At 47.4% G+C, this 26,087-nt stretch overlaps 1 long non-coding RNA gene across 3 annotated transcripts in view; it reads left to right on the forward strand.

Moving 5' to 3' along the window:
* The first annotated feature begins 6,959 nt into the window (after positions 1-6,959).
* The window catches only part of LOC146055907 (uncharacterized), a 45,778-nt gene continuing 26,650 nt past the window's right edge, over positions 6,960-26,087 (forward strand). Inside the window, exons 1-3 of one of the 3 annotated variants that reach the window (XR_014468983.1) lie at positions 6,960-7,076; positions 10,518-10,653; positions 13,114-13,253. This is a non-coding gene — a long non-coding RNA (uncharacterized LOC146055907). Of the gene's footprint in view, positions 7,077-9,812; positions 10,287-10,517; positions 10,654-13,113; positions 13,254-26,087 lie in introns of those variants that run through there. The other 2 variants (XR_014468981.1, XR_014468982.1) reach the window with 2 other exon arrangements.

The raw sequence follows: 26,087 nt of genomic DNA on the forward strand, positions 1-26,087 counted from the left end.
TCCCCTCCTCCTCTCGCTTCCCTCCTGCTCACCTCCTATACTCCGCACCCCCTCCCCTTCTCTGCTCCTCCACTCCCCCCTCCTCTCCTTCACTTCCCCTCCTCCACACCCCCTCTCCTTTTCTCTTTCTCTCTCTCCACCCTCTCTCTCTCTCTCCACCCTCTCTCTCTAGACCCTCTCTCTCTCCACCCTCTCTCTCTATCCACCCTCTCTCTCTCCACCCTCCACCCTCTCTCTCTCTCCCCTCTCTCTCTCTCCACCCTCTCTCTCTCTCTCCTCTCTCTCTCCACCCTCTCTCCACCCTCTCTCCACTCTCTCTCGCCTCACCCTCTCTCTCTCTCGCCTCACCCTCTCTCTCTCGCCTCACCCCCTCTCTCTCTCTCTCTCTCTCGCCTCACCCTCTCTCTCTCTCTCGCCTCACCCTCTCTCTCTCTCTCTCTCTCGCCTCACCCTCTCTCTCTCTCTCTCTCTCGCCTCACCCTCTCTCTCTCTCTCTCTCTCTCGCCTCACCCTCTCTCTCTCTCTCTCTCTCACCTCACCCTCTCTCTCTCTCTCTCGCCTCACCCTCTCTCTCTCTCTCTCTCGCCTCACCCTCTCTCTCTCTCTCTCTCTCTCTCGCCTCACCCTCTCTCTCTCTCTTGCCTTACCCTCTCTCTCTCTCGCCTCAGAAGGCACCTTTTGAACCATTAAGGTCGGCGGACCTTAAGTTTCTCACATGGAAGCTGGTATTCTTGTTGGCAGTGGCATCAGCGAAGAGGGTGTCAGAGTTAGGAGCATTGTCATGCAAGTCTCCTTTCTTGATATTTCATGAGGATAGGGCAGTTCTTCGGACGGTACCTCAGTTTTTACCAAAAGTAGTCTCTGCTTTCCATCTAAACCAGGAGATAGTTCTACCTGTGTTTCAACCCCCAGAGGGTTCTAGAAAAAGGGACAAATTGAGGAATTTGGATGTTGTGCGTGCATTACGCATTTATGTGGACAGAGTTAAGAGTGTCAGAAAGACTGACACCTTGTTAGTGTTGTATGACATACACAAGATTGGTTGGCCGGCATCTAAGCAGACCATTGCTAGGTGGTTGCGCTCTGTGATAGCTTTTGCATACACTAAAGTTGGAAGGCCTGTTCCGGCAAGGATAAATGCGCATACCACCAGGTCAGTTGCCACCTCTTGGGCGGTTCGACATGGGGCAACAGCTGAGCAGGTTTGCAGGGCTGCCACTTGGTCATCTGTTCATACCTTTGCCAAATTCTATAGGTTCCATGAGTTCGCGTCGGAGGACGCATCATTCGGGCGAGCAGTGATGAGAGCTGCAGACCTGAGCGTACCCACACAAAGGACCGGCTCTGGAACGTCCCAGTGTTGAGCTGTGTCACCAGGACCATTGAAAGAGAAAAAGGGATTTTTGTAAGAACTTACCGTTCGAATCCCTTTCTCTGATATGGTCCTGGTGACACAGCGATCCCTCCCTTACGCTCAGTAAGTATGCCAGTGTTCATGATGTTCATGTTTAATTGGTTAAAGTAACAATTATTGTTTAAAAATGTGCATATAATATGTAAAAAAACTAAATTAAATAAAGAGAGCGCGCACTGTGTTGATCTATTTGTTTTTACTCAATAAAAAATAATGAATATATTTAAACAATACATTATAATAAAAATACACAAAGATTAAAATGCATATGCAAATACAAAATATATGGTAAGAGAATAAGCATCCGACTTTTGTATTAAATGGTAAGTATTGGAAGATTGCCTCTGTTTAAGGTGTGGATCCTTTTATAGAGATCAGCTGATATCTTTCTTTAAAGCGTTTTAGTAATGCATTAACACAGAGTCTTAGTTCATGTGTAGAGACTTAAATATTACCGCTTGCTGTCCCCGTCCGTTTGCGATGTTCTTACACTCGTCACAATGTGTCCGCTTCAACCGGTGTAGCCTGATGTTGATAAGCCGGCACCGGGAGCAGACTGTGTGAGCCGGGCGTCCGCTCGTCAGCTACAACCAGCGTAGCCCCAAGGTGGAAGAGGGCTGGCGCTGGGAGCTTAACAAGCCGTGAGGGGAGCTGCTGACGACCAGCGTGGCCCCAGATGGAAAAGGGCTGGCGCTGGGAGCTGTCTGGTCACGAGAGATGGATGGTAGCCCGGGCGTCCTGATAGAAAGACGCACTTGGAGTGGCACTTGGGTCGAGGACACAGGGTACGATGACAAAGTACTGCGGGTAGCAAAGTCCAATCACAAGGGTATAAAGGGTAAAAGGATCATCCAGAGGCAGCCAGGTATATCAAGTAAGTCGGGTGCAGTAAATCCTTAAGGATTTACTGCACCCGACTTACTTGATATACCTGGCTGCCTCTGGATGATCCTTTTACCCTTTATACCCTTGTGATTGGACTTTGCTACCCGCAGTACTTTGTCATCGTACCCTGTGTCCTCGACCCAAGTGCCACTCCAAGTGCGTCTTTCTATCAGGACGCCCGGGCTACCATCCATCTCTCGTGACCAGACAGCTCCCAGCGCCAGCCCTTTTCCATCTGGGGCCACGCTGGTCGTCAGCAGCTCACCTCACGGCTTGTTAAGCTCCCAGCGCCAGCCCTCTTCCACCTTGGGGCTATGCTGGTTGTAGCTGACGAGCGGACGCCCGGCTCACACAGTCTGCTCCCGGTGCCGGCTTATCAACATCAGGCTACACCGGTTGAAGCGGACACATTGTGACGAGTGTAAGAACATCGCAAACGGACGGGGACAGCAAGCGGTAATATTTAAGTCTCTACACATGAACTAAGACTCTGTGTTAATGCATTACTAAAACGCTTTAAAGAAAGATATCAGCTGATCTCTATAAAAGGATCCACACCTTAAACAGAGGCAATCTTCCAATACTTACCATTTAATACAAAAGTCGGATGCTTATTCTCTTACCATATATTTTGTATTTGCATATGCATTTTAATCTTTGTGTATTTTTATTATAATGTATTGTTTAAATATATTCATTATTTTTTATTGAGTAAAAACAAATAGATCAACACAGTGCGCGCTCTCTTTATTTAATTTAGTTTTTTTTCATTTGATTCTAGTAAGGCATTTCAGTCCTTCTAGGTGTTTGGGAGCAGCCTATCAAGCTGTGGACCTCTTTGTATATATATATATACACCCTTTAATACCTAAACCTACTGCGCCTGATTTTTTCCATTTAGTGGTAAAAAATTTTTTTTTGCATATAATATGTGCAGGCGTTTGTACTGAGTTAATGTATTCCAGTGGCTTTGAAAGATTGAACTGAAGAGTCCGGGATGCAGTAGGGGAGGAGCCTACCCTCTAAAAGATTTAGGATAGGTGCCTGGCTCCTTCGGACCCTCCTACATCCCAGTGTTGAGCTGTGTCACCAGGACCATATCAGAGAAAGGGATTCGAACGGTAAGTTCTTACAAAAATCCCTTTTTTGTGTATTTCAAAAATGTAAAGAAATAAAAAAAGTTTGGACATTTTCCGAGCAACAATCTGGTTGGAACAAATATTTTAACGACATTTTGGGTGTCACGAACGGTGAAACGGTGTCAAGGCATGCATTATATGTAATAGTAGAGTGCAAGACTAATAAAAAGACTAATAAAGAGATTACATCTCCATATGTGCCAAAGTGGTTTGTGCAAAAGGCTAGTGAACAGCTAACGAACCCAATACACCAATCATGTCCAAACTATGGCCCGCCAGCTGTTGCGAAACTGCAAGTCCCATCATGCCTTGCCACAGTTCTGCTATTAGGGAATACTAAAACTATGGCAAGGCATGCTGGGATGTGTAGTTTCAAAACAGCTAAAGGGCGCTCAGTGACAAACGAGCTTTAAAATCAAAGTCAATTGTTTGGTGACCCGACTCCCAGGCTGCACGTCACCTGGATTTCTCCTCGCACCCTTCGCGCAGAGTAGGGCAATAAGCTGCATCTAGTTTATTTAGGGCGCAAAAATGCAGCCAACAAGACCAGGGCAAGTGCTGCGAACAATTCATTAGCTCCCACTACATTAGGCAAGAGCTACGGGTGCACAAAACAATTGAATCACCATTATATGTTGTTTAGCACCTTACATAAATTATATATATATTTTATTATTATTATTTTAATATGCAGTACAGTAAGACCAGCAACCCTTACCACCAGCATAGCTCTGCCCCAACACTCATGAAGCACCGCCTACATGTTTTGATTGGCCCACAATCCAATCAGTCAAAGAAAATGGATCACCATCAATAGGTAAAAACATTGATGGTCATCCATTGCATAGTGTGCCACAATCAATGGGCAGTTGCACTATTGTCATCAATTGCAAAGACGTCCATCCCTAAAGCTGTGCACACACAGTGCAAGTGAGCCTCTGTGCTAAATTTGCAGTTAAGCACAGATGGCTCAGCATTGTGTACTGAACAATCTGTCAGGGCCAGTGTTCTCTGGTGTGAGAACATTGGCGATGACTAGATTTATAACTGGATGCAGTGTAAATCTAGTAAAGCAACAGCGACGCACGGGACCGCGCAATCGTCATCACCAGAGGGTATACACGTGGAGTGATCCCTTTTTCATTTCTAAGCGATCTAGTCAGATCACTTAGAAATAAGCCTCATATCCCCCTGGGCGGGATGTATTAATGTAAATCGCCAGCCGCCGCGATGCTACCGCATATGTACTAACATATGCGGCTAGCATCGGGTAGCGGTGACGGAGACCCCCGCGATACCTGTAATGTGGTGTGCGGGGGTCTCCGTCACATCCTGGCGGCTGTCAGTGTCCCCCTGCCTCTCCTCCCTACAGCCGGATGTCCTCCCGGCTGTGACACCTGCTGAGGGAGGAGTAGATCGATGGAGGATGGGTCGCAAGGACGGCGGGCGGCGATAGAAGCCCATAGGCATCTATAGGGTATCGCCACCCAGAGGTGGAGATACCCTGCCAGGCGGAGATAAGGCGGACGGGTAATGGTACAAAGGAAAATGCGGTAAAACCCCCGTTTTATCACATTTTCCCTTTAGTACATCCCGCCCCCTGTGTGTATGCCCCATTAGGATGGTAGATAATACAGTATACACTTTAGACAGTATAACTAATGTGACAATAATCCCTGTATAACCATCCAGCAAGCAATCCCGGCGGGTGACATGTACTTGGTGTCACCTGAACGCAGCAGTGATCCCAGCCTATATACAGTATGCCCAGTTATCCTACATCTGCACTAATGGCTACGTGCAGTTTGCTAGCCTGTACGGTTTGGCTCACCTGTATCTCACCACATTGGCATGCCGGGCACATATTTACCATTACACTCACATGTGTTTATTATCATAGAACATAGCAAAGCGCGCATAGCTACTGCAGCAGAGAGAGAACATATGGTATACACACAGAGGCTTCCCATAGATTATAATCTGGTCTATATACACCTGTGTCACACTTTGGGAAAGCAGATAGATAATTTACAGTGTATAATAATGCAGACAGCACTGGGGCTGAGATATTACAACCTGAGCCATAGAGTAGCGCTGCTGAGGATACACTGGTATGCCCATACACATAGATATCCCCAGGAGCACCATGCAGCAGCCCTGTGGGAGTCACATACATGACCAACATACAGACTGAGCTCCAGTCCTCACCCACAGGTTGCTCAATGCTCAGGGGGTGTTCTGCACATGTGCACTTACCAGCCGCTTCTTCTACGCAGGGGCATGGCGTCCCAGTCAGTGACTGCCTCCATCAGAAAAGCCGGCAGAGTGCTCATGTAGGGGGAGCAGCAGTGATGAGCCACCACGGGTTCGAATCCTCCTCCAGTGTCTGCTGTTTCAGGGGCGTGGGGTGTAGCGCCTTCGGATCCGGGAGCAGCCTGAGTTTTTGACTCATCCACTGATACCACAATATTTTCTGCTCAAACTACATAATATTAATAATTAGCCACCATATATAACCAGGAGGAATAACTTTAAGTGGGGGCAGGACGGAGTCTGTGTACAGACCAATTGTTCTAAATATAGTTTATTCATTGGCACAAAACAGCAAAATAGGTTAAAATTAAAAAAGTGCATTAAGAAAAAAGTGAATAGAAATTGGAGCTGTGTGTCCGTGTCGCTGTACACTTATACAGTGCCCGTGTCAGCAGATTTCCACATACACAATTTTCTTTAATAACTCATGTCGACCTATTCCTGTGTTGACCTTTTTCATGCAGCCTTTTGGATTGTGTTGACCGTTTTCAGCGTCAATTTAAACCAGGTCGATCTTTTTCATATGTAGACCTTTTCACTGCCGACCAAAAGATCTAATTACTGTCGACTTAATGACCCTCACCCCTGGTCACAGCGTCTATAAACTGTTATGTAGGACAGGAGACAAGTTCCGAAAACTAAAATATCATAAATTCCCAAACGTTGGGCAAAAGAAGCAGCCTCTGTGTTTTCCTTCACATGTAGTCATACAGGTAGAGTCGGACAACAGGAATAATAGGCGCTACATGATAATGTATTTATAGCATTCCTCCCAACTGTCCTGATTACAGTGGTATGGTCCCGCTATTTGGAGCCTGCCCTGATGTCCCTTGAGGGGAGGTGATCATGGCTGCTCTGCTTTGTGGAGCAGCCGGTGATTGCTGGATAGGTGCCGTGCGCAGCAAGGAGAGACGGGGCTGGGTACGCTGGCAAAGAGGATGGAAAACCCGGGGCCTCGATGCCCGGTCCCGCCCCCGTTGCACATAGCCCCGCCCCTTTCCAGGGCCAGCTGCATGCAGGTCCCACTGATCTATTGGTAAAAGTTGGAAGGCATGTTCGATGTTCTGTGTATACAATACATTCCTTTTTCTTTTTTAATAGTAGGATCGGCAGCAATTAGCTGTATGCTCTGGCCTTCGTCTGCGGATCTTCGCCTCCAGTGAAGTGTATGGCCTTTGTCAAACATACATAAAAAAAAATAAAAAAATGATACCCGATCTATTGTCTGCGGGCAGACGTGATTCTAGTCTGGCTCTAAACACAGATATTTCTCCATTCCCTGGAGAGAAAGAGAGAAATTGGCCTCACACCCCTTGCTGAAACAGGTAAGGATCATATGGTCGACCTAAAGATTGTCGACAGTCATTAGGTCAACATACTGCAAGGTCGACATGGGTCAAGGTCAACAGGTCATTTGGTCCAAAAAAGCATTAGGTCAAAATGGTCTAGCTCAACATAGGGTTTTGTACTTTTTTTTTTACCCGAATGCCGACACAGTCAACATGGACACAGGATTAAGTGCACCGCATCCCCTCGCATGTCTGGCTGTGCTTGGCACTCTATGTTATTCTCCCACCACACCCTAGTGCAGGCGTTCCCAACCACGGTCCTCAAGGCACACCAACAGTACAGGTTTTAATGATATCCAGGCTTGAGCACAGGTGTCTTAATTAGTACCTGTGATTTGGATTAATCCATCTGTGCTGAAGCCTGGATATCACTAAAACCTGCACTGTTGGTGTGCCTTGAGGACCGTGGTTGGGAACGCCTGCCCTAGTGGATGGTAGGGCATGAAATTCCGCCTGTCGGCACATGTCGGCTCAAAAAACCCCCCAAAAATCCAGTGAAAAACCCAGTCGACCTAGACCATGTTGACCTAATGACCTGTTGACCTAGACCCATGTCGACTTTGCAGTATGTCGACCTGATGACTGTCGACCATCTGATATCGCTGATACAGGTTAATAGATAGAGGCTATCAATCCGAACGGCCTGTAATTGGTATAGCTATCTCACCCCTGCATTACTATATTAAGTATCAATTGGTAATGGGGGAGGCGCACCCAGGAATATGTATTAGACTTGGAAGCAAAGAAAGATAAAGTATTCCTACAAGGGGCAATCTAGGTTAGCATATATTAATGTTCTGATTAATGTTATAGGTACATTAATAAAGTGACCCAAGAAACAGAGAATTGGCTAAAACATGATGTTTATTGAATCATTTATTAAGGACAGCGAAATATTAAAAACATAAGTGAAAAGTGATAAATGTGAAATAAAGTGCATTAGAAAAAAAATTAAAATAAGTCTGTTACGTGTGTGTTATCGGTCATAGCATGTGTGTCTGTAATACTGTTATTAATCTCCACGCAAATATCAATTATTGCTCTAATTAGGCAGTCTTGTAAATTCATCAACAAAGGGACATGTGCACGTTTCAAGATGACGGGTGCAGCAAAATTGTTAGGAATAAAGGTGCGTACACACGGGGCAATATGATCGCTGGCAATATATTGCTAGCAATCATATCAGCAATCATATTGCCCAGTGTCCCGTTTTGTGAAAACGGGAGCGCGCACCCGGCGATTTATCGCTGGTGCACACTCCAATCACTGGCAATATGGTCGCTCAGCAACCATATTCCCAGCTATTTCAGCCCCTATCGCCCCCGTGTGTACACAGCATAATCGCCCCCGGATGACGTCAGCGAACCGGGACCAGGGCGGTCTTTTCGTATGGGCTTAATGGGCACTTGCTCTGGGGCCCCAGGTGTATAAGGGCCATACTCTGATAGCTAAGGATCCCCTTTTTCCAGGGATACCAGAATTTTTAAAATCGGCCCTGGGGAAATGGAGATATCCAACTTCAAAGCAGCAGTCCACATCTGACCTGTTAATTGCACTTCCCAGTCAGAATTCTCAGGTTCTCTCTGACTTAAGGTGCCCATACACGTCTCGATGCGGGCGTGCATTTTGAGCTTAAATAGCACGCATCGCATTCATCCTTGTACATGCGTTGTGCATACAATGCGATGAAAAGCAAGTACAAAAAGTATGTGCAGCACATACTTTTCTCTTTCAATGGTCCTGGTGACACAGCTTCACATTGGGATGTAGGAGGGTCCGCAGGAGCCAGGCACCTATCCTAAAGCTTTTGGAGGGTAGGCTCCTCCCCTACTGCATCCCAGACTCCTCAGTTCGTGTTAGGTGCCCACTGGAGTGGGTGCTATTCTAAAGGGCTGCCGGAGCAGCCGAAGGAGTAGAGTTAGTTAGGGTTTTTATTATTTTATTAACTTTTACACTAGCTAGGTAGGCACAGTGTGAGGATTCTCATTAGTGAATCCTCACACTGCTAGCACAGCAGGAGCTGACAGAAGCGCGTCCTGTCAGCTCACTGTGCACAGGGGAGACGCTGCCTGGCCTCCCTGTGCAGCGCTTACAGCTTCTTTTAAGAAGCTACGAAAACTCCACAGAATGATACTGAGCGCTGATTACCTATTCTACCGACTGTCCAGGATACACAACCAGTGTCCAACATACAAATTCTCAGTTGAAGTAAAAAAAATTGTGACATCTAGTGGTGCGAATAGGAACTGCAGGCAATCATCCCGATCATCCCTTTTTGTGATCATCCTTTTAGTACATCCGCAAATGGTGCCCTGCATACACAAATACATCCACTATAACCACAAACCCTAGCATACTACACATCCTATAACTAGCGAGTCTACCACATACCGACATCCTAAAAAAGAAACCTCCTCTATTACCCATAACGCCCAGCATAAACACACAACAGCGCACATATACCTGTACCACAGCCGCACAGCATCTGCCATGAGCCTGACGTCTGCCTTGTGTCCCGTGTCCTCGGCTCCTGCAGCAGGAGGTGCTGGGTCGTCCTCTGCTCCGCCTGTTGTGCTGTTATGGGTCGGCCTCTGCTTCCACCCCCGGCTCCTATCAGGCTGGGGATCCTCCTCTATCCTCTCCTCCGCTGGGCTGTCACCTGTCCTCTGAGCAGCTCCTGTCCTTGATGTTACATCGTGTTCTTAACTTACTTTCGGGCAGGCTTCTCTAGGGGCAGCTCCGCACCACTGAGGGGGCTTCTACAGGTCTCCAGCTAGGGGTCCTTTGCATGTCCTCCAGTCCTGGTTCCTCGAGAGCGAGTGTCCTCCGCGGTGCCTGCGCACCTTGGTCTCCACTTGCTGCGTCCTCTATCTTCTTCGGAGCAACTTCAGGAGAATCCTCCGGCTGGGTGTGCTCCCAGGTAATTTACCCCCTCAGCACCTTCTTCCTTGAGGTTCTAGTCTTCACCCTCTCGGCTCCTCCACAGGCAGGCACTATGTAGGACACCTCGGCAGCACACATCATTCTGTTCTCTCCGGGTTTGGGGCTCCTTCTGTGGTTGGCAGCTAGTGGGGGCAGCGCGGTTCCCTTCCCTCTGGCAGGTGGCAGCAGTAGGGGACTTGGAGGAGCCTGGCTCTCCTGGCGCCATTCCTGGTCTCACAGCTGCGCAGCCTCCGCTCCTTACAGGTTAGCAGCTCACAGCACTGCACAGGCCCTTGTCCTCTCCAGGGATCACCCTTCCCGGTGCCGGCTCTCTCTGTTGTGGGTTATGCATCGCTGCAGGACCGCCTCTGATCCCCCTGCCCTACCTCTCTATAGTCCCTGTCACTGGCTCACCTGCCATATCCTGTACTGGCTGTATCATATATTTTTATATTTCTTTATACTCAAAGGCTATATATCCCCCTTCCCACACAGATTTAAGTTGTGACTATTTGACACAGTGGCTGCCTTGATAAAGGTACCAGCGGGGACCGAAACGTCAGAAGATCTCTCTTGCAGAAAATAAACTTTGGATTACCTCCTGGTTGTACCTCCATTGAACTACAGACTGGTGAGTGCTGTTTATTCCCCCAGTGGGGGTTCTTTCTGGTATCTATCTATCTAAGGAATTATCCAAGCAGGCAGCGGCACTCCGTGGGCTTAACAATGTGTTTATTGGAGGTGACCGACGTTTCGGGGACTGGATACCCCTTTGTCAAGGTGTACAACGCGTGCGGGTGACACAGCAAACATTTAAATACATACAGCATGTGCATACTCACCATTCCCGTACGTGGAGCGTCCCGGTTGCGTCCAGTGCGGCTTCCGGTGCGGGCGGATGTCAGTGGGCGGAGCCTCACTGCATCATCACGCTCCCCTCTGTTGTAGATGGGTTGCTATGGTGACCCCACCGTATCGCCCACTTCTGTATGACAACCTCCGCTCCAGGATCCGGGTTTGGCTTCTGCCTATAACAACACATAAATGGCACATAAATAACCTACATTAAAACAGTAAAACAATGTTAAAAAATGGTGCAAGTTTGAAGTGTAAATTTCAGATGCCACGGGACTACTGCCCGAGCAATGTTTAAGAAGTGATGTGAAGAAGATGTCACCGCATCTAGCGTGACAATTGTATGGTGTTAACACAGGGATCCGGACGGGTGTGTTACATATGGATCTCTGTATACAATAATAACATGGTCAAACTGATCGCTAATGATCATGTTTGTAAATCGGAGATGTCAGGCTCTAACACATGGGGGAGATGTGCTGTGGGATCTCTATGAATGTGAGAATTACAGGGGCGTGTTGTACCATAAATATCGGCTCCACAAGTGATATATATGCTTCATGTTGTCTTTGAGAACAGAACAGCAGTATAGCGTGTATATATATATACTATGTATACATCGGGGGAAATGTACCAAAATGGATTCGTAGGCAGAAATACGCCTATTTTTTACACATTTGTATTTTTGGGATTTACACACACTTCTTTGTATGTCAAACCGACAGATCGCAATACTATACTTAGACACAACAGCTCGCACCCACGCAACACGGTGGAGAGTCTCCCATACTCAGTTTTTGAGAGTATGCAGGATCACTGATACCGACTCTGAAACCCATCACCAACTGGACATCATGCAGCAGAAGTTCGAGGACAGAGGCTACCCCAGACAGGGCCTACTTAAAGCCAAGGCCAGGGCTCTGGCGTGTGAGCGCATCACTCTTATCACAGGTGCAACACCTAAAGTCATAAAGCCATGTATTCCATGGGTTAATGACTTTAGCTCTGCCAGCCGAGAAACCACCAGCAGAGTAAAAAACTGGTGGGAAATTGTGCGTTCGGATCCCGAGCTACCGGTGTTCAAAGACACCAAGCTGATGCCGAGCTACAAGCGCGGCCCAAACTTGAAGGACCTATTGGTCAAGACCGAGATTACAAATTTTGACACCCCTTCTAGACAAATCAGACCCACCAGAATGGGCTGTTACCGGTGCCTAGGCTGCACAACATGCAGCTTCATGACAGCTTGCACCGAAGTTGCACATCTCTATACGGGTAAAAAATTTTTAAATCAGATGGCCCCTCACGTGCACGACTAAATTTGTTATCTACATCATTTATTGTCCATGTGGAATACATTACATCGGCAAGACCGATTGTGCCATACGGGCAGCCCTTCATTCTGGCTCAGGGGAGCAACCAGTGACCAGGCATTTCGCCAAGGCCAAACATAACATGGCAATGATCAAATATAAGATCATAGACCACGTGCCGGTACACATACGGGGTGGCAACCGTTCCAAACAGCTTCTGCAGCTTGAGTCCAAGTGGATTTACAAAATGGACACACTACACCCTAAAGGCCTTAATGACACACTTGGCCTACATAATTTTTTGTAACCATTTTGGTCCACTAACACACAATCATGTCTTCCTTCTTCCTTTTCTCTCCCCCTTGTTAAAGGTACTTGTCATCCCACTGTGTGACACCAGTCCCCCAGCCTTATCGGTGTCCAGGTGACACACCAGGATAACATATAATATACAAGATGCTGGCATTCTGTTGTTGCAATTTCTGGCTTCTGGTGCTATGCGCATACAGTGATGCTGGCTGCATCACCCCACACAGGGCTGTTTTTGCTTATTATAGATACCCAGCAGGGACTCAGTATTTCTCCCTGCATTTAAACCACTCACGCCATAGGGTTTGCACCTCACCCAGCATATGCACTTTGACTTTTGCCCAGTACGGCTCCAATTCGGGGCCGCACGCAGTTATCTTTTTATACGTATACCCTTTTTAAATGTTCGTTTTTTATTATATATGTCTTCTCATTTTTAGCCACTAGATGTCACTATGTAGTCATAATATGGTCATGTCCACTTGTTTTTTTGCATTTTTTATTCACTTGCATCCTCTGAAGTTTTGTGTATGTATGGATGCCTTTGTTGCTTTATGACTTCTGTAGCACGATACTTGTATTCATGCTAATGTGAGCTGCAATCTCTTTCCCAGCCCACCCACGTCACCGCGGGATGACGACCGTGATGACGCGCGGTCAGCTGGACGCCGCTGAACGTGGTGACGTCACTGCTGTGCGCAGTACTCCGGAAACCGGCCTGTGGATGCTCGTGGGGGACGGCTACAGGGAGGGGGTAAGTTAGCGCCTATTTGTTAACATGTCTTATAAATACCCATGCACTTGCACTTTATTCTGTACTTCACCCTGTCTGCATTTTGTCCTGACGACGGGGGTCCGGCCCCCGAAACGTTGACGCCTGTAAGACCACTTATGGAATAAACACGGCCTTTTGATTTCACCAGCATTTGTGAGTCCTCGAGTGCCCATTCATTTCGTCATAGTATTCTGTGGGCAGTTCATTGTGGCTGCCCTCTGAAAGCTGGCACCGGGGCAAGGCTACACATCTTAGCTCACTTCAGTCCAGAGTGACGGCCCTTCCGGAGATATATATATATATATATATATATATATATATATATATATATATATATAGAACAAAGAGTGGGGTACCCTTTCAATGCGCTAGATAAAGTAGATTGGGCAGCACTCTGTCAGTCCCCCCTGTTAGCAGGGGAAGTGGGGAATAGAAGAAAAAAGATAGAAGACGCGCCACTATTTTATGGAGATCCACCACCAGAAGGATCAAGAAAATATATCGATTGGTCACTGTACAACAGTATTTAATACAATTAATTTAAAAACAAAGTAAAAACATTTTTGCTTGTATGCAGTCAGTTGGTCGAATCGATATAATCAGGAAAAAACTCCCAAGGCGTTTTGTCAAAAAAAAATGACTTCCTCAGGGGTAACTTTCTAGGTGGTGGAGAAAGGCCATATTACTAATTTAGTATATACACAATTAAGTAGTTACTTTTTCAATACTGAGAATGTACATACCCTTAGGTAAATGGATAGTGAATGTAAGTTTTCACTCCGGATAGCGGTCTTACTGACAAACTGTACAAAAGTGTGCAAATGGATCCCTTGGAGATCTTAATGCTGGTATCCAGCTGCAACTATAGCATAATAATAGAGTATACAAAGAAAATAAAATACTGTACTCTATTATTATGCTATAGTTGCAGCTGGATAAACCGCCAATGCATCTACCTGGCTACCCCGCTAGTGGGGAGCCAGGGTATACGTATCCCTGCCATGCTTGTGGCTGAAGGAAGTCCGCGAGGCACGCTGCATGCAGCGGCGACCGGATTCTCTGTTACTGTGGTCCCCTTGCAGGCAGGTAGGGCAGGGTGCTACCTGCCTGTCTGACCATACTTACCCCTGTAGCTGCTGTACGCGCCGAGGCTTGCGGTCCGCGAGGCGCGCTGCATGCAGCGGCGCCGGGGACCCCGGAACGGTGGTTCTGTCAGCCAGGTTCCGGAGGCAAGCTGCAAGCAGCTGCAACCGGTCCCTCAACAGCGCCCTCGTCGCAGGCAGATAGGGACAGGGACTATCTGCCTGTGTAGATCTTAAAAATCCGGAAAAATAAAGAAAAAATTAGAAAAGCCCAAGAGTGAGCTAACAATGCGCCCAGCTCCCGCAGGGCACATGCTAAGACTGCCTAGGAGAGGAAGTAGAAGGGGAGGAGTTAGTCACTGTTAATTTATTCTAAAGTGCCCAAGCTCCCTGTGGTCGCCCTTCTATTCCCCACTGTAACTCTCCAGTGTCACCTAGTGGAGGAAAGAGAAATAATGATGCAGCTGATAAACCTCCCATTCTCGGGTTACATACATGAGGATAAGATTGAATTAAGCACAAAGATGATAACAAGAGCCGGATGCCCCCCGACAGTCACTATACCGACATTGGAATCCCGACTGCTAAATGCCCGATGAGCCACCGAACCTGCACGGGGCTTCTTTGCGCTCGCTCCCTTGTCAGAGTACCGGTAGTCAGTAAATGTTAGGTAAAACCACAATTAGAAGCCAAATTACAGTATAAGTTGGCTGGGGGCGGGGTCTAATGTTGAGTCTGTTCCGCCACACCCCCTGAAAGCGGCCTGCGGTTGCTTCTCCCAGAGAGGATATTGACAAAGAACCAAGCAATCATCTCCCGGCATTATGCTAGCGCAGCTGTAAAACAACAGAAACTGCTCTAAATGCTTCTTAATCTTCTTCTTTTATCTCTGTCCAAGACGATGGATCCCTAGATCATGCACATGACATTCTAGGGCAGTGGTTCCCAACCGTGGTCCTCAAGTACCCCCAACAGTGCACGTTTTCCAGGTCACCCAGCAGGTGCACTCATTATTCAGACACATTTTAAAAGATCCACAGGTGGAGCTAATTATATCACTTGTGATTCTGTGTGGAGACCTGGAAAATGTGCACTGTTGGGGGTACTTGAGGACCAGGGTTGGGAACCACTGTTCTAGGGCAGTCATGTCCAACCTGCGGCCCTCCGGCTGTTGCGAAACTACAAGTCCCATCATGCCTTCCCATAGTTTTGCTATTAGCGAGTGCTAAAACTATGGCAAGGCATGCTGGGATGTGTAGTTTCACAGGAGCTAGAAGGTCGCAGGTTGTACATGCCTGCTCTAGAGCGTAAGCCAGTTTTGGCAGTCACATACAGTAGGTGGGGTCTAATGAACGATACGACCATATTGCTAACACTATCAGTTCTTATACTACTACTCCCAGCATCCGCCGCCATACACTACTTTCCTATATACAGTTTCCCAGAGTGTTTGTGCCACAATAAATATAACAAAAGGCATTGTAACCCCTCCGCATCATTTCAGCCGAGTCGGGTGCGGTCCCAAAGGGCCACCCCGGGGGGGGGGGGGCGCGGTGCAGTGTCCGCAGGTTGGGGGGGGGGGGGGGGGGGTCACAGGCAGCCTGCACTGCTGTCTGCTATACCCTGCAGACAGCAGTAGCAGAGGAGGTGAATGGATGCCTGTGAGCGGCATCCATTCACCTCCCGGACAAGGGGTGGACGGGGGCTAGGGGCAGCCCAGCAGATTACCTTAGTGCTGGGCTTGCCCCCAGCGCAGCATTCCGGGTCCTGGCGGCGGCGATCGGAGATGACATAATCTCCAAGCGGCAGGGGGGATGCGACAGTGGTGTAAAAGGGTGCAAACGCAGGGTCACACCCGGCTTGAAGCAGGGATCAAAAACCCGGATGCGACCTGGCGTTTTTGGTATAAAAGGGGTACTATTAACAAGTCTATGAATCTGATGTAGATCACTTTTCTTTGTGGTTACAACATACTTCCCTCCAATTGAAAACTACAGTCAGGAAAATTACAGTAGGATGCGCCAAGCGCCTTTGTAAGGGGCGTGTCACACAGTGCCCAAAGGGCGTGTCTAACTCCACATGGAGCAGTACGGATGGTGTAATGGTTAGCATTACTGCCTCACAGCACTGAGGTAATGGGTTCGATTCCCACCATGGCTCTAACTGTGTGGAGTTTGTATATTCTCCCCATACTTGCGTGGGTTTCCTCCTGGTACTCCAGTTTCCTCCCACAATCCAAAAATATACTGGTAGGTTAATTGGCTTCCAACAAAATTAACCCTGGAATGTGTGTGTGTGTGGTAGGGATTAGATTGTAAGCTCCACTGGGGCAGGGACTGATGTGAAAATTAAATTTTTTTACACAAAAATGCAGATCTGGCTCAAAATTTTTCATTTTCACAAGGAATGAAGGAGACAAAGCACCCCAAAATCTGTGCCCCAATTTCTCCCGGGTACGGCAATGCCTCACATGTGACCAAAAAATACCAGTTGGGTGCATGGCAGGACTCAGAAGGGAAGGAGTGATTTTTGGATTTTGCAGCACAGATTCTGGTTGAATGACCCCCGAAACACCCATACAGTGGAACCCCCCCACAAGTGACCCCATTTTGCAAACTACACCCCTCAGGGAATTCATCTAGGGGTATAGAGTACATTTCAAACCCCCCGGGGTTTCACCAATTTTGATACAACTGAGCTGTGAAAATGAAAAATTATTTTTTTTCATTTTCACTGCCCAGTTGTACCACAATTGGTGAAACCCCTGGGGGTTTGAAATGTACACTATACCCCTAGATGAATTCCCTGAGGGGTGTAGTTTGCAAAATGGGGTCACTTGTGGGGGGGTTCCTAACTTTTAGCATCTTATGGTGCCTAGAAACCTACATGGTGCCTAAAAAATAATCTCATAAAAAGGAGTCTCCAAAATCAAGTAGGTGCTCCTTCTATTATGAAGCCTGTGGTTTGGTCACCGTGCACACTAGGGCCACATATAGGATATTTATGAAAACCAAAGAATTGGGGGAATCAATTTTTAGTCACATTTCTCTAGTAAAATGTACTGTGTTCCTTAGAAAAATGTATTAAAATTGAAAATCCGAAAAAAAAAATGAAATTTTGAAATTTCACCTACACTTTGTTTTAATTCCTGTGAAACACCTAAAGGGTTAACAAACTTCCAAAATGCTGTTTTGAATACTGTGAGGGGTGCAGTTTTTGAAATGGCATCATTTATGGGGGTGTCTCACATACAAGTCCCTCAAAGTCACATCAGAACTGAACTGGTCCCTAAAAAAATCAGTGTTTGAAATTTTCTTGAAAATTTGAGAATTTGCTAGTCATATTTGAAGCCTCCTAGTGTCCAAAAAAATTAAAAGGAAGTTGAAATAATGATTGCAACATAAAGTAGACATATGGTCTTTGTTAGTTATTAACTATTTTGAGTGGTATGATTATTTGTCTCACAAGCAGAAAATGTGACATTTTGCATATTGCTAAATTTTCCATTTTTTCACGATATTTTGGTATTTTTCACAAAAAAACACAGACTGTATCGACCCAAATTTACCACTAACTTGAAGTACAATGTGTCACGAGAAAACAATCTCAAAATCACTGGGATAAGTAAAAGCAAAAAAAAGTTATCCCCACTTAAGTGAGACATGTCAGATTTGAAAAAAAGGGCTCTGTCATGAAGGCACAAACTGGCTCTGTCATGAAGGGGTTAATGTTTTATTCTCAATACACTGTTATAAATACTCGCAGAGGTTTTCTCAATGCCACAAATCCTTTTCCAGGATGAGCTGAATTAAAACAGTAATAAAACCCACAATAAATATGACTGTTTGTTTTAGAGCAGTATTGGAGTTTAGGGGATTTACTAGTATCAGGGTAGAACAGAAAGCAGTTTATTAACCCCTGGGGTCAGTGTGATACTGACAGGTGTCACAACTGAAGATGTACTGTAACAAGAGACTGTTTAGAATTGGTAACGGTGAGCTGCGGTTATACAGTAGTGAAGAGTTTTCTCCTTCATCCACTAGGTGGCACTGGAGTTACAGTGGGGAATAGAGGGCGACCACTAGGAGCATGGGCACTTTAAGAAATTTACAAGTATGGCTGACTCCTCCCCTCTACTTCCCCATCCCAGGCAGTCTTAGAATGTGCCCGGGGAGCTGGGTGCAACAGTTTTGTCCTCTTAGGGCAAATAGAAATTTGTATTTCATTTATGTTTGTTTTTACACCTTTTAACATTGAGGACAGACAGGCAGCTTCTGCCGACTGCCTGTCTGCGTCGCGGGAGCTGCCGGGGGGACCCCAGCGCCACTGCTCGCGGTCTGCGCGGGGGTCCCCGGCTCCTGGGACCGCCGTCCCAGAGTGACTGGACGCCACTGCATGCGGCCGCGCCTCAGTCCGCACAGCCTCACCGCCGCCGGCCAGCAGGCAGGGTATGTATATCCTGGCTCCCCGCTAGCAGGGGAGTCCGGGCAATGGGCGGTGTAAACAGCGCGTCTTTTTCCTGAAAAGCGCGCCATAGAAGCTGCCGGGGGGACCCCATCGCCACTGCTTGCGGTTTGCGCCAGGGTCCCCGGCTCCTGAGACCTCTGTCCCAGAGTGATGCAGCTTGCGTCACGATCCCTACTCGGAGCTAACCGGGTGGGGAGCGTACAGCGGGGTTTGCTCCCAGTGACCAGGTGCTTCCCCAGCTTAAACGCAGCTTGGGCGGCCATTTTAATATGCTTGGCCCCCATGCATGCTGCTGGAGGCTCCTGACTGCTGCTGCTAGGGAGTCCTGTGCTCCAGCATGTCCTAGTCTCCCAGTAACTGCATCTATGGCTGCAGCTGCTCCCCCAAGTTCTGGGATATCAGACAGTGGGGTTTAGAGCATAGTAGGACAGTATTGGGCTGTATGTAAATTAGGTCATAGCACCCCTGTGTTATATACCATGGTGTTGTTTATGGCCTGTGGCAGCTCATCTCCTTATACTGTCTCTCCTGTCCAGTGATTCTATCTCTGGTTACCTATACCTACTCTCTCTCTCTCTCTCTCTCTCTCTCTCTCTCTCTCTCTCTCTCTCTCTCTGTGTGTGTGTAGTGTATACGTATATACTGTATATTGGCAGGTGAAATCTCCAGAGCTCTGCAGAGAGTAACCTGCATGAAAGGTACAACTCAGTTTACACTGTTATCTGAGAACACTGTGATAGACAGCATCTAACCCTGGGTTATCATCCCATAGGGATAGCCCTGTCTGGCCTCCTCAGATCACTGAGGTGATGTCCCCTTTGTCCTCAGAGGCCACAAGGGGAGATTTTTATGTAGCCTCTGCTTGCAAGCCTTACAAGTGTCTCTTTGCCTTGTACCCCTCATTTCTTACAGAAAGAGATGGTGTCCCTAGCATTATTACAGAGTCAGAGTGGACATGCAGATTTGGGGGAAGAGTTTGCAGACAGCAGGGTCATACAGAGGACAAGGGCAGCTTCAGCTCTTGCAGTTTTGTTACATTGTAAGATACAGTGCACAGACTCTTGCAGTGCTGTCAGTACACATGCTATGCTGCCATTACAGGTGACACAGAGGTCACTGCCTTAAGCTGGCCATACATCAGAAAGATATTGTACCCAATCATACAATCTCAATTGATTGTAAGATGGATTGTATGCAGATTGTGTGCACATCTTGTGTACAAAATCATACAATCAATCATAAGATGGATTGTATGACTGATTGTATGATGGATTGTATGCAGATTGTGTGCACATCTTGTGTACAAAATCATGCAGCAGATGGATTGTATGACTGATCATATGATCGATTGTGTGTAGATCAGGGTTGCCGACCCTCCCGGAATTCCCGGGAGTCTCCCGAAAATCGGGTCCTCCTCCCGGCCCCCCGGAAGGGTGGGCAATCCTCCCGGAATCTGGGGGACCCCCCTGAGCCCCCCGAATCGCGGCATTTAAATGCCGCAATCCGCGGGTCTCAGAGGAGGGGGCGGGGCTAAAATGGCACAATCGCGTCATTTTAGCCCCGCCCCCTCCATAGAGATTAGTCATTTTGACTGTTATCCGTAATGGGGGCGGGGCTTAATGACGTCACAGTCAAGCCCCGCCCCCCGATCGGGTAAGGAAAGTCTCCTCTCCGGGCTTCTCCCGGAGAGGAGCATTTATAAGTCGGCAACCCTGGTGTAGATTGTGTGTCCAAAAACCACCAAGGACTGCTGGGGATTTCAAGGGAAATTGTACACAATCATGAGTGCAATCGATCTTAAGATCGATCTTTCTGATGTATGGCCAGCTTTACTCTGAGGCCAGGCTACAGTGTACAGATACAGTGTACACATACTGAGGGCAGCAGCAGCAGCCACATCTCTTGCTGGGCTGTCAGTACACATGCTCGGCTGCCATTACAGGTGACACAGAGGCCACTGCCTTCCTCTGAGGCCAGGCTACAGTGTACAGATACAGTGTACACATACCAAGGGCAGCAGCAGCCACAGCTCTTGCTGTGCTGTTAGTGTCCACAGCTCTTGCTCTGCTGTTAGTGTTGTACCACATGTTATGCTGAGATTACAAGTGACACATAGGTCACTGCCTTACTCTGAGGACAGGCTACAGTGTACACATACAGAGGAAAGCCTACAGCTCTTGCTGTGCTGTTACTGTGTTGTGTCACATGCTATGCTGAGGTTACATGTGACACAGGTCTCTGCCTCACTCGGAGGCCAAGTTGGGTACACCAAAGTACAAGGCTTGTATCTGTACTGGGTACACATACAGAGCTGGTACCTGTGTGAGAGTACTGTTTGGTACAAAGCACATAGCCAAACGACTGGGTGTCTGGACTATTTAAAAAAATTACAGACATTTTAAGAATCAGGATGGTTTAAGCAAAATCATTCTTTTTGTGTGAGCATCACCCAGGCTACCATTGTTTATTACCTTCTCCCTGCAATTGGCAGGGCACAAGAATAAAAACAACCAATTTGTACACTCCGATGTTGGTACTTTAACCAGGAATAATGTTCTGTTTAAGGAGAGCTCGTAGCTTTCTGGGTGGATACAGCTGTCAAAAAAAAAAATAAAAAAAAAATTGGTTGGTGAAATTCTCTGCTAAATTACATTAGCAAGCCTTATATAATGATTCCAATTGCCAATGAAAATGGCCGTGTCTGTTTCAGCGACATGCTGGAATGTGTAGTTTCACAGGAGCTAGAAGGCCGCAAGTTGTACATGCCTGCTCTAGAGCGTAAGCCAGTTTTGGCAGTCACATACAGTAGGTGGGGTCTAATGAACGATACGACCATATTGCTAACACTATCAGTTCTTATACTACTACTCCCAGCATCCGCCGCCATACACTACTTTCCTATATACAGTTTCCCAGAGTGTTTGTGCCACAATAAATATAACAAAAGGCATTGTAACCCCTCCGCATCATTTCAGCCGAGTCGGGTGCGGTCCGAAAGGGCCACCCCGGGGGGGCGCGGTGCATTGTCCGCAGGTTGGACGGGGAAGGGGGGCACAGGCAGCCTGCACTGCTGTCTGCTATACCCTGCAGACAGCAGTAGCAGAGGAGGTGAATGGATGCCTGTGAGCGGCATCCATTCACCTCCCGGACAAGGGGTGGACGGGGGCTGGGGGCAGCCCAGCAGATTACCTTAGTGCTGGGCTTGCCCCCAGCGCAGCATTCCGGGTCCTGGCGGCGGCGATCGGAGATGACATAATCTCCAAGCGGCAGGGGGGATGCGACAGTGGTGTAAAAGGGTGCAAACGCAGGGTCACACCTGGCTTGAAGCAGGGATCAAAAACCCGGATGCGACCTGGCGTTTTTGGTATAAAAGGGGTACTATTAACTAGTCTATGAATCTGATGTAGATCACTTTTCTTTGTGGTTACAACATACTTCCCTCCAATTGAAAACTACAGTCAGGAAAATTACAGTAGGATGCGCCAAGCGCCTTTGTAAGGGGCGTGTCACACAGTGCCCAAAGGGCGTGTCTAACTCCACATGGAGCAGTACGGATGGTGTAATGGTTAGCATTACTGCCTCACAGCACTGAGGTAATGGGTTCGATTCCCACCATGGCTCTAACTGTGTGGAGTTTGTATATTCTCCCCATACTTGCGTGGGTTTCCTCCTGGTACTCCAGTTTCCTCCCACAATCCAAAAATATACTGGTAGGTTAATTGGCTTCCAACAAAATTAACCCTGGAATGTGTGTGTGTGTGGTAGGGATTAGATTGTAAGCTCCACTGGGGCAGGGACTGATGTGAATGTTCAAGTATTCTCTGTAAAGCGCTGTGAAATATGTGTGCGCTATATAAGAAACTGTTAATAAATAAATAAACCTATGGGCGTGTCTATGCCTAAATGCTTCTTGTGAGATATTTCTATAGAACATTAAGTCTATAGAATTTTTGAAAGGTTTTTTTTTTTTGAAAGAATGATTTTTATTTCAAAGCATCATATAGATAGAACCATACATTGCCTGAATAAAAGTATGCAGACTTCCAGCAACAGTACAGAAAACTAAATGTAGAGGGTGATTCAGACCTGCTTGATTGGCTGCAAGTAACTTTTTCGGTACATCTTTCTAGTATGGCGTAGGACAGTGGTTCCCAAACTTTTTTTAAATCCCAACACCCAAGAGCAGTGGTTCTCAACCTCGGTCATCAGGACTCCCCAACAGTGTACATTTCTCTTTCAATGGTCCTGGTGACACAGCTTCACATTGGGATGTAGGAGGGTCCGCAGGAGCCAGGCACCTATCCTAAAGCTTTTGGAGGGTAGGCTCCTCCCCTACTGCATCCCAGATTCCTCAGTTCGTGTTAGGTGCCCACTGGAGTGGGTGCTATTCTAAAGGGCTGCTGGAGCAGCCGAAGGAGTAGAGTTATTTAGGGTTTTTATTATTTTATTAACTTCTACACTAGCTAGGTAGGCACAGTGTGAGGATTCTCATTAGTGAATCCTCGCACTGCTAGCGCAGCAGGAGCTGACAGAAACGAGTCCTGTCAGCTCACTGTGCACGAGGGAGACGCTGTCTGGCCTCCCTGTGCAGCGCTTACAGCTTCTTTTAAGAAGCTGCCTGGGCTCCGGAGCGCCCTGAAACCGGCTTCACGCTAGGTGGGGATCATGGGGGACAGGCGCTCCGTGATGGCGGCGGCCATTTTCTGCGGAGCTTACACACTGAGCTCCTATATTGAGAGGACAGCAGTGTTGTTACAGGCATGTTCCGAGTGGTCCCCAGCTGAGGGGGAGATACTGGAACGAGGAGATCCTACAATGGGAGCGGCTGTCTGGGGGTAGTTGGCGCCAAAAGTCACAGACCCCGCAGCAGCAGGGACTTGGTCCCTTCCCTCACTCTGTTTTTGGCGCCATTCAGAACGCTTGCAGCGGAGCTGAGCTGGCTTACTGATCCTGACAGAGTGATTGGATTTCCTGGGCTTCGCTTTCCCCATTCTGAAGACTACAGAAAGCTAAGTGGCTGAGTACACTGTATATAATGTATGTACATTTAATGCTGTGACTGTGTTATTGAGAACATCATGTCTGAGCAACAGTCTGTGGTTTTGGGGGAGGGAGCCTTTAATGCATTGAGCGCTTGCAGTGGTTGTACACTGAAATTTGTCCCTAAGGGGGGCTTTTGTATTTTATGCGCTGCTGTGAAACCCATGGGGAGTGAACCCCAGAGGGTAGTGCATCGGACCTTGCGAGGGCTGAGTCCCTGAGACAGGTCTGAAAATGCTTTGGTGCATTACTGGACAGGCAGAGTGATGGCTGGTAATTTCCCTAGACCAGGGCCATTCTCTCAGCAGTCGGGCCAGCTCTTTGCCTCGGACCCAGACAGATCCTGACTTATACAAGTCATGCAGGATACTGCTATGGGAATCAGCAGGTTTAAATTACTTGTTTGACAAGCTTTATGGTTATTCTGGGGGGACCCCTAAAAGGTCTTATTCAGTGCCATTATTAGCTGCTGATGAGGAGGGAGAGTACACAGACATACCCTGGGTTCAGGGTGATGTTCCTGAAGAGTCCTCACCCTCAGGGGTGGAGGATTTGATTACTGCTGTAAACAGACATTGAATTTGTCTGTGAAGTAAAAAAAAAAAAAACTCCTGCTAAGGTTGTTTTTAAGAGACAGCGTGAGGGAAATGATATCTCTCTGCAGACAAGGGTTTACAAGATTTATTGGAAAACCCCTGACAAAAGGCTTTAGATGCCAAAATAGATGGTTAAGCCTGTATCCCATGCCTGAGGATCATGCAGACCTCTGGGAAAATGTTCCAGTGGTAGAGGCTTCTGTGGTATACTTGTCAAAAGCCACTGTGCTACCAGTGCAAGCCTTCAAGCAAGCAAGTCCTCTGATTGGCTTCAGTCTGGGTCTCTAAGGCCAGGATTGGTGGGTCAGTGACCTGTGCTCTAGTTGACATACTGTTTTGTGTGTGTTGTTACTATGCAGAGAAGTCTAATGCTGCTGCAGAAAGGTGATTCAGGCTGAGCAGGAAGCTCTCAAAATGGCTGCCAGAGTTTCCTCAGTGTTTGGAATGCCAGGAGAGTGCTCTGGCTTATAGCTTGGAAGGCAGATAACAAGTCTAAAAAGGCTTAGAGGCATTTTCTTTTAAAGGAAAGCTGTTATTGGTTTACAACTGGAAGAGATTAATAAGCAGGCCACAGGTGGAAAAAAGCACTTTCCTGCCTACCCCTGCAGCCAAAGCAGACATCAAGGTTTTCTGCTTTCAGGCCATCCTTTCGGCCCTCCCCTAGAGGAGGTGCGTCCTTTTGAGGACAGTCTTTTAAGGGATAGTCTCAGTCCTCCAGGGGCAAGGCCCCAAAGTCAAAATTTGGTTCTTTTTATAAGAAACCATAGGAGAGGAAAAATCCTCCGCATACTGCCAGGGGTTTTGCCCGGCGGTGTTTTAAGGAGGGGGGACGTCTGTCACTGTTCAGAGACGCAGGGGCACTGTTAGACCGGAACGCTTGGGTTAGAAATATAACCCAGGGTTAAAAGATTCCCTTCAAAGTTCTTCCACCGAGAAGGTTCATTCCTACACCACTACCAAAGGAGGCTCGGCTCCGTACAGCTCTCTTGGGAGCGGCTCATTCTCTTTTAGAGAAGGGTGTGGTAGTCCCGGTCCCCAGAGCGGAGGGAAAAAAGGCTTTTATTTCACTCTGTTTTTGGTGCCCAAACCAGACGGGTCTTTCAGCTGATCCTAAACTTAAAGGCATTAATAGCCATTTGTGGGTAGACCATTTCAAAATAGAGTCTCTACGGTCTGTGCTGCTAAGCCGGGACCAGGGAGAATTTTTAGCGTCCATGAAGGTCCAGGACGCATACTTGCAGGTTCCTATCCACCCGGAACATCAGGCACTATTGGGGTGTGCAATAGGAGACCTTCTCCTGTAATTACAGGCGTTGCCTTTTGGTCTGGCCACAGCGTCAAGGGTATTCACCAAATAATGTCAGAAATGGCGGATGTGCTTCGACTGACGGAAATCATGGTTATTCCATTTTTGGACGACCTGCGGTTTAAAGCGGAGTCAGCAGACAAGTGAAGAGTCACTTGGCAGAAACCATCAGGTTTTGCAGATTCACGGCTGGCTTTTAAATTTACAAAAATCTCAATCGGTGCCGTCACAGAGACTCCAATTCTTGGGGATTGGTCTGGATACCCAGTTGCATTGGGTGTTTCTACCAGAGGCATAGGCCAGGGATCTGGCTGCCTTGGTA

Source organism: Crinia signifera, unplaced genomic scaffold, assembly GCF_055691185.1.
Source record: "Crinia signifera unplaced genomic scaffold, ASM5569118v1 HAP2_SCAFFOLD_629, whole genome shotgun sequence".
Taxonomy (NCBI): domain Eukaryota; kingdom Metazoa; phylum Chordata; class Amphibia; order Anura; family Myobatrachidae; genus Crinia; species Crinia signifera.